At 39.1% G+C, this 10,031-nt stretch overlaps 1 long non-coding RNA gene across 1 annotated transcript; it reads left to right on the top strand.

Moving 5' to 3' along the window:
- Window positions 1-592: 592 nt before the first annotated feature.
- Window positions 593-9,694, top strand: LOC122212256. Its single transcript, XR_006199075.1, has 3 exons — window positions 593-672; window positions 1,283-1,464; window positions 9,570-9,694. It is a non-coding gene; the product is annotated as an uncharacterized LOC122212256 (long non-coding RNA).
- Window positions 9,695-10,031: the final 337 nt, after the last annotated feature.

Below are 10,031 nucleotides of genomic sequence, written 5' to 3'. Positions count from 1 at the left end.
CAAGCAAATCCAGTACATTCCATTTTTGTGCTGAGCATGAGGCTGGCCTAAAAACGGGTGCCAAAACCAGATGTTTGACTCTGGAAAAAGGGCATTCCACACATTCATCAAGAACATTTCTTGGCAAATCCAAGCCAATGGTACAGGACACATATGTGTCTCCATGGTCGATAGTGCAGAAACCACATTGGTTATTTACAAGAAGCATTATAAAATCGGATGTATTTATAGAAATGCCTGTGAAACATGCAGTTATTTTTAACAAGAAAGAGTTGTTTGGTGCAGATGCATAAATTGTCTCACAAATGAAATGATTGATTGTAACACAATCCACACTTTCGGATATCATCTGATAGCTTTACCATCAAGTGCTTATTATATATGGCAAGGGACTGGGAAGTGTATGACAAGATTTAATAAGTATAGATCTCAATCTCTGATAAGGAACATGCTCTCAAAGAAAAATGAAAGGCTCATGCTTGTGGAGAAATCAAGTGTGCCTGAGAAATTGACCATACCCATTTTATGGCCATCAGCATGCAGTATAGAACCTACTAGACCAAGTCTCTGCTCTTGTCTTTGGTCTTTACAGATTGTAGTAATGGATGTGACTGAATTCTTCAGTGGCACCCCACTGTCTCCTCCCTGCTAATGAAAGATCTCAAATGATACGTGAGTAAGAATAAGACAACCAGGTTCTTGCATCCTAATTGTTTAAAAATTATATGTGAAAACTAAAATATAATAATATTTTAAAAAGGCAACTCCCAATACAAAGTTTTATATTATTAAGCCCTCAACAGACATCCCTCTTTCCTACCTTCACTGACATGGTGTAAATAAACCAAAATCGGTATGAATCAATGGAGGAATAGGCCACTATAAACAGAAAAGTTATGTCTCTTTGGAGAATGTAGGTTTTGAATTGAGCCACTTGTGCTAGGCACAAGTGATAGATGGTAGACACAAGAGACGGTGTGGCATGATCTTAACCCAAAGTAGCCAGTAAGAACAGAACTATGTAGGAATTAATTCTGGCCGCAGAGAAAAATAGATGATCTCACCTGTTTGTCCACACTGCCTCCATAACCTAGCACAGTGTCTGACATGCAGTAGACATTCAGTCAACATTTACTGTGAAAAAGCACAAGCAAACCTGTGTCGAACTGACAATGACATTACCGTGAAAGAGGGATCGTGCACCACTGAAACACAAAACTGAGGTCAAGGGGAGGGAGGGAGTCTTCAAAGCTCTGCTGACATGGCATGCTCATTTTTCCAGGTCTGACACATGAAGATCTAGGAAATTGTCACCCCTGTCCTTACAATTAGAAAAAAAGTTAACGAACTGAAAATCAATGGACCCCTCAGAGAACTGAGGTCAACAGGGCAAATTGCCACCCTGAAATCTGGAGACAAGAGGATACACAGCATCATCACAGAAATCTATGGGAGCCATACACTGTAAGAAACGCCTGTAGTGGTAAATTTGCCAAATTATTAGAGGCTGAGAGTGAGAAGCTAGTGTGAGAAGGAGGAACTCCTGGGGGCCACAGTCTTATAGGGCCCCCACATTTTCACGGGCATTATATCCAAGAATCCCACCAGGGTCTCAGAGTGAAGAGACAAGGAAAATTCCCTGTGTTTCTGACAGGGGGAGGGGGTAAGTAACCCCATATTTGAAATAGCCCCACAGCATTCTCCATAACAAAGACCTACTATGCAGGGGAAAAGACTATTACCAGAGCCTTATCCCACCTGAGGGAAATGCAATTACTCACATACAGACTCCACTCAGGTAGAGGGAGAGGCCAAGAAAATCTTCTCCAAGGTCACAGGAAGACAGGCCCACTGAAAGACTAAGATTAAATCACAAGAGTAAAAACCAGAATACTTCCCCCTTCTCCATATTTTACACCCCATCAATGGGGCTCCAGTGTGATAACAATGGATTATGGCTAAAATAGCAGCAAGAGAGGGGCGCCCGGGTGGCTCAGTCAGTCGGTTGAGCGTCCGACTTCAGCTCAGGTCATGATCTCATAGTTCATGGGTTTGAGCCCCACATCAGGCTCCGTGCTGACAGCTCAGAGCTTGGAACCTGCTTCAGATTCTGTGTCTCCCTCTCTCTCTTCTCCTCCCCTCCTTGCACTCTCTCTCTCTCTCTCTCTCAAAAATAAAAATAAACATTAAAAAACTTTTTTTAAAAATAGCAGCAAGATTATCACCTCCTTTTAAAGAGGAGTTATTAGAGAAGCCCAAAGACAACAGGAGAAATAAAAACCCAGGACACCAGAGTGATCTGAAGTCTCAGACACCTAAATTAAACAGCCCAACTCCTGGCTGGATTAACATAAAAGCTCACATTACAGAACTGTTTACCTCAGTTTCTATTGTTTGATAAATCATGTCCCACTTTTAGTAAAAAAAAAAAAAAAATGCAAAATATGCTAAAAGGCAAATAAAAACAGTTTGAAGAAACAAAGGAAGCATCAGATCCAGACTCCAATAGGACAAAAATTGGGGAGTTATCAGACAGGGAGGGAATTTAAGATAACTATAATTAATATGTCAAAGGCTTTCATTTCATGGAAAAAGTAGACAACATGCAAGACCAGATGGGTAATGTAAGTAGAAAGATGTAAATTCTAAAACAAGAATCAAAAGGAAATGCTGGAAATTGAAAATACTGCAATTAAAATGAAAATGCCTTTCATGGGCTTACCTGTAAACTATATATGCCTAAGAAAAGAATCAGTAAGCGTGAAGATATGTTAGGAGAAACTTCCCAAACTAACATGCAAAGAGGAAAAAGAATGGGGGAGAAAATAGCATATTCAAGGGAGGGGGCTAAGTAAGAGATACACACACACACACACACACACACACACACACATGTATGTATGTATGTATTAGTATATATAGTATACATATGCATATGTTATTTTTTAAGTTTTAAATACTTTTTTCGTATAGTTAATATTTATATATCACTCTATAACAAGCAACCCCCTACAATTTTTACATATATTAACTCATTTAATACTCAAAACAACTCTATGGGATAAATGGTATCACTGTCCTCATTCTACTGATGAAGCTATACAGATTGCAGTGTCTTTCCCAGATACACAGCTAGGAAATGGTAGTCTGAGAAATGCCAAGATAAAGAAAGGGTAAGGAGGAGGAATGTATAATCCCAGACCCACATCTAAGAGAAGTCAGGAAAGGACCAAGGAATTCAATGAACGCATTGCTAAACTGAAATAAAATGGATAGGGGCGCCTGGGTGGCTCAGTCGGTTGAGCGTCCGACTTCGGCTCAGGTCATGATCTCGCGGTCCGTGAGTTCGAGCCCCGCATCGGGCTCTGTGCTGACAGCTCGGAGCCTGGAGCCTGTTTCAGATTCTGTGTCTCCCTCTCTCTCTGGTCCTCCCCCGTTCATGCTCTGTCTCTCTCTGTCTCAAAAATAAATAAATGTTAAAAAAATAAATAAATAAATAAAATGGATAATAAAAGCTGTAGCGGCCTATAAAGGCCAAGATCGTGAACCACCTCCACCATGGCCCATCTAATAGTAGGTTAGAGGATTTATAATGGGAAGTATGAAATCAAACTGAAAATGCTAAGTGGGTGAGAAAATGGAAACGCTTGACTCCGAGGATGAGCAGTAGGCCATAGGAACTGTAGAGGCATAGGAATTAAGTAAGATTTGATATGAAGGAAATAGGAGGATGGGTGAGCATATGAGGCTTTCAGTGAATTACAGACATAATTATGAACTCAACTGGTGCTAAGGACTTAAAAGTGACCAAAGTTCCTTTGCAGCATTGAGATAAGAGACACTCACCACAATCTGAGCACCAGGAGGGGAGAGGAGAGTACCTAATAGAGAAGACACAAGGAATCAGCACAGCTGCTTAGATTATCCAGGAGTCCTTGAGTGCAATTCCGAGAACTATCTTTCTGCTCAGCCCGCCATCCTTATCAACTGTCATCATTTACTGAAAATCCTGATGAAATTCTAGGCGCCTTGAGAATTCCCACAGCATGGATTAGGTGATGGCCGAATCGTTGCCTTCAATGAGAACACATGCTAATGAAAACATTTCCTTTTGATTTGGGGCCAATTGCTAAAGTTGCATATTTGAACACATGGATGTCTTCTTTACAAGTAAAGCACAAAACCAGAGGCTGAGCAACACTTGTGGAAGCACAAAAACTGTGATCATTATCTGGCTTTCCAGAAACATCTGGAACTTGAGTTTCTGTTTTCATTACTCTGGAAAGCAGTAAGCTTCCTCCTGACATTCACCTCCAGTTGACCTTATTGTAACAGTACTTAACAGAAGCCCCAGGTTTGTCTATGGAAGTAACATTTAAGACATTGCCTGAATCATCTTGTGATCTGTACTGTCCCGAATCATTCTGCCTTGGAAGTGAGCTGGGAATGGCTCTTAAGATGTAACTGCATTCACTTCCTTAAGTGTTTTGTTTCACTCATCTTCTGTACTGGCATTTAACTTGTTTTCATAAGACCAAGCTCTTCAAAATTTCCAAATACTTTATAAATGTTAATTATAAAAGTATCTGATCCCTTCGCTGCAATTAACTAATTCAGGGTAGATAAGTAAAAAGATCTTGCAATTAGGTCAACTTTTCACCTTTTGTTATTGATTAAATTCTTTAAAAATAGAACCTGGTTTTGGCAATTTAGCCCCCCTAGATGTGTGAAAATGTCACCTATCAAGTGGACACCTCAGAACACTTCTGTATTAAACAATTATTACAGTAACTTACCCAAGAGTTTTGATGGCCAGAGAAGCCTCCCGATTGCTCAAATTATTACTCATGTAACAGGAGATTAAATGCAAATAGAGTGGAAGAAGAACTAAAAGCTGTGGCATGTACTTTCTATGCCAACAGATTGCGGGGTCACTTGTCTTCCACTTAAAGACCCATTGAGTGTGCTTCACGGGGTAAAGGAGAAATTAAAAACTATTAACACACAATCAAAAATACATGAGTAGAACCAGAAAGCCCTTGTGGTGGCTTTGAAAGAGTTCATCATCTCTAGCAGTCGTAGGGCAGATACGGCTGAGAACAAGGTCAAGTCTGATGGTAATGAGTAAAAGTTACAGCATCAATGGAATGTTCAACCTTGTCAAGTCTCTCAACCACTGTAAGAGCTTTAGTGAGGAAGGGTTGAGAATAATCGTCATTGGACGGAGACATCTGGGCAGAAATGAATGAGGTAGAAAATTTGTTTTAATTTTTTGTTGCTTTGACTTTTTTTTACACTTTAAGGAGCTTTATCAAGATAGGACTTAACACAATAAACTCCACATATTTAAATGGTACAACTTGATGTATTTTAACATACGTGTGTGTGTACACACACACACACACACACACACACACACACAATGAAACTATGATCACAGTCAAGATAATTAACATGGCCACCATCTACAGAAGTTTATAATCCCTTTCCCTTGCCACTGACTTCCTGCCCCATCCTCATGTAAACCACTGATCATTTTGTTACTATTTAGAACAGGCTTTATTTTCTAGAATTTTGTATAAATTGACTCATTATGTGCTCAGTATGTACTTTCATTTGTCTGACTTCTTACGCCACACACAATTGTACTGAGACTTATCCATTTTGTTGATGCAACATTCATTTTTATATCTAGTAATTCACGGTAGTAGTATTATAGTATTCTATTAGTATTCCACTGTGTGAATATAACATATTTTGTTTATAATTTAACTTGGTAGTAGATATTTGACTTGTTTCCAGTTTTTGCCTCATATACAAATAAAGCTGTTATGCGCTTTTGTGTGCAGTCATTGTGCAGACATACGCTTTTATCTCTTTTGGGTAAATAGCGAGGGCAGGATATCAGGGTTGTGTAGTAGACATATGTTTAACTTTTTAAGAAACTGCAAAACCATTTTACACAGTGGATACACTATTTCATGTTCCCACAAGTATTGGGGAACAATTCCATTTGTTCCATGTCCTCACCAAAACTTGGAATGATCAATGATCTTTTAAAACTTTTGCCATTTTAATAGATGCTTAGTTATAACTCTTGAAAAAAACCAGTAAGAAGAAAAGCCAACATTGAAATTTACCCTGGGACAACACAAATAATAGAATTGAGATACAAGGATATTAAAACAGTAATGATGTCTGTGTTCTGTATGTTCGAAAAGCTAGAAAGAAGAAAAGACTCAACAAGCAGAAACAAGAAGATATAAAAGGTCCCAACAAACGTCTAAGGATGAAAACAAAAATGTCTGAGCTGAAAAGTACAACAAATGGGATCACTGCAGATTAAGCCTTGTAAGAGAAAAAAAAGTAGTGAACTTACAGATGTAGTAAAAGCAATTATCCAAAGTTGAGAGAGAGAAAATAAGACTGGAAAAAAAAAAAGAGTACAATTTTAAGCAGCCAAATACACTTATTGGGGGAGTCTTAAATAGAGGAAGTGAGAACGAAAAAATAGTTGAAGAAACAATGGCTAAAAAATTTCCCATACTTGATGCAAACTATAAATCCACAAATCTAAGAAGCCAAGTAAATCCTAAGTACAAGGAGAGGAATTATATATATAAAATTTATTGTCAAATTGGTTTCCATACAACACCCAGTGCTCATCCCAACAAGAAGAATAGAAGAAGAAAAAGATTATGCCAACATAGTATAATAAAATTGCTTGAAGTTAGTGATTAAGAAAAAATTTAGGCTGCCCCTGGGTGGCTCAGTCAGCTAAGCACCCAACTTTGGCTCAGGTCATGATCTCACAGTTCGTGGGTTTGAGCCCCGCATTGGGCTCTGTGCTAACAGCTCAGAGCCTGGAGCCTGCTTGGGATTCTGTGTCTCCCTCTCTCTCTGCCCCTCCCCCACTCTTGGTCAGTCTCTGCCTCTCTCTCTGTCTCTCTCTCTCTCTCAAAAATAAACATTTTTTAAAAAATTTTTAAAAGAAAAAAAATTTAAAGCACACAGAAAAGAGACACATCATGTGCACAAGAACAGAGATAAGAATGACAGCAAAATTTTCATTAGAAACAATGCAAACTAGAAGACACAAAAAAAGAAGAAAAGTCAATCTAGAATTCCTTACCCAGGGGCGCCTGGGTGGCTCAGTCGGTTGAGCGGCCGACTTTGGCTCAGGTCATGATCTCGCGGTCCGTGAGTTCGAGCCCTGCGTCGGGCTCTGTGCTGACAGCTCAGAGCCTGGAGCCTGTTTCAGATTCTGTGTCTCCCTCTCTCTGACCCTCCCCTGTTCATGCTCTGTCTCTCTCTGTCTCAAAAATAAATAAAAACGTTAAAAAAAAAATTAGAATTCCTTACCCAGCAAAAATATCTTTCAAAAAGGCAAAATAGATTGTTAAAAAGATACAAAAGCTGGAAATTCTTATTATTAGCATATCTTCCATAACCTCAGGTAGTTTCTTTACCTGCATATATTGATCACTATTAATTTTAATTTAATTCAAGGAGGCTTCTGCAGATTTCTGGAGTTATTTCTCTATGTAGCACTTTCCTCTCTGGTACTCTGCTCTGTGTACTTTAGCTGATTTTTTCTCCTATTTTTGTTCCTTCCTCTCATCTCTGGGAGGCCACTATTCTCCTCCATACAGTTGGGCCAGTCTTTTGTTCAGTTTTTTAGCTGGAAGGTAAATCCAGTTCCCTCTTACCCCATCTTGACCAGAAGTTGAGACTGGGAAATTTAAACTTCAATATTCCTCTTAGCATCATTTACCAGTGGAAAAATCCTCTCCCAACTACTCTCTTGAAAAAGTAATATTCTTAAAAAATTTGTTTAAATGTTTATTTATTTTTGAGAGAGAGGAGATAGCACAAGCAGGGGAAGGGAAGTGAGGAGGAGAGAGGATCTAAAGCAGGTTCCATGCTGACAGCAGAGAGCCTGACACAGGGCTTTAACTCATGAACCATGAGATCATGACCTGACCTGAAGTGGGACACTTAACCAGCTGAGCCACCAAGGTGCCCCTGGAAAAAGTAATATTTTAATGACTGATACTCAAGTTGATGCCCATTCTTGTCTGGACACGTCCTGCCACCTTTCATTGCCTCTAACCTATGAGGACATAGCCTGGACTGAGTGACAGGCCTATTCTGGAAGGGGACAATCTTTACATCAATAGGACTATAAGACATTACCATTCTATGTCAGAAAGTACCTGAGGAGCATGTGTGCAAGGGGATTCCAATGGGATTAAGCCAATGGAAACCAAACAAAAGACTTGACTGGGCAGATTCACTGTCATATGTCCTTCTACCTGAGTTTCAGAATTAATTTGTTATGTTGAGCTCCAAGGAGCCGCTGAACAGTTTTCTGGGTTAAACAATAAAAAGGTGAGGTGAAATTGCCAAAATCTTCCTTACATACCATAGAGAGGGAAAAGTCCAGAGTCTTAAGGAAGTAGTAATACAATGAATGAAACTTTTCTATGCAACTTGTTCAGCCACTCCCAACCATAACATCTAGGTGAGACTGGAGAAAAGATAAAGCATTAAGAAATGCTTTTGTGAGAGAACTGTCTATATCTTTGAAGCACTCTGTGGTAGCTGTCCTCTGAAGACTAGAAATGGCAGAGAAAGATGCTACTGTGCATCAGGTTCATTGATCCCAACAGGAATAATGATCCCTCAGACTGGTGAAGGTGCTTGCCAAAGTAAAGTAGGCAAAATTACCACACTGAACTATAAGAAGGAAGTTATAACCAAAGTGTTTTAACTAACTGAGGTTTGCTAGACTTGGAATTGCTAGAACCCAAGGAAGCAGTCATACACCTAAAATATTTGCAACTGAAAACTTCTGGCCATTTGGGGCTCCTTATGAACCTGAACCAACAGTAAAATGGTTGGAGTTCGAGCTCATTAACTGGGAGAAGTTAGGCGGTGGCTATGTAATGAAGGCAAAGAAGGTTATGTTTAGAACTCAAAGAATTCAACTGCCTTATTACTCTTACCCAATAGTCTGTTCAATGAAAAAAACTCAGAAATCCAATAAAAACAAGGCAATCAAGCACTCAGCAATGAATGAACCACCCACTAGCTGAGGGGCTGGTAGAAGACAAGAGGAACACAGAATGTGTAATGGAAGTTGGCAACAATAATTATCATTATTAGGTGTCATGACCAGGTACAGAGTCACAGACTCTAACACCTGTTACATTACTTGGTTGTTTCCTTTTTCCTCTTTTTTTTTTTCATGCTTCCTTATATGAAAAATGCTAGCAGCAACTAACAATATAGGTTTTAGCTGGAACTAAGACTTTGTTCATGCAACCTCTCACTGTTTTGGTAGTTGGTAGAAACTTTTGCTTTTTCTGTGCTGGAGACATGAATTTTTCACTTAGATGAAGGACAAAAGCAGATGTTGATGGGCTAAATACAGATAACAACATAGATAGATAGATAGATAGATAGATAGATAGATAGATAGATAGATAATCTTTATATATCTCTCTATATATTTCTTCTTGTCAAGATCCTTTTTTCAACCATTTTCATTCTCTTTTCTGACCCAGGGTGCTCAACTGCATGAACTACATCAATAGTTAATGCCATCTGATTTCCAGTGGGTTTGATCAATTAGCCACTTTGGCAAGAGACTGGAGGAAGACAGAGAAGTAAAGTTAGAGCTCCCTTTCTATAAGGCTCAACAAGCTGACTGTGTCTTTGATACAGGTCATTGCTACATAGGTCATTACTCTTAAACTGGCTGACTTTATATGACTCTTTCCTTCTAGACCATGGTAACTGTACCTGACCTCTGTCCACCTAAGGTGGCCACCAAGCCCTATGCTATAGCATTATCCTTTTGGGTCTCCCTAAATCCACCTTTGTAAATATCTCTTGTGAATAAACTCTCTTTTAATTATCCTATTTTGTGAATGGTATCTTTTTCCTGCCAGAATCTGTCTGATACAACTTTTTCCTCCAAACGAATCCCCTTTTCTTTAAAAGCTAAATGTCAAAAGGAAAGGGAG

Source organism: Panthera leo, chromosome F3 (assembly GCF_018350215.1).
Source record: "Panthera leo isolate Ple1 chromosome F3, P.leo_Ple1_pat1.1, whole genome shotgun sequence".
Classification (NCBI taxonomy): domain Eukaryota; kingdom Metazoa; phylum Chordata; class Mammalia; order Carnivora; family Felidae; genus Panthera; species Panthera leo.
This window is presented reverse-complemented; position numbering and strand designations above follow the sequence as displayed.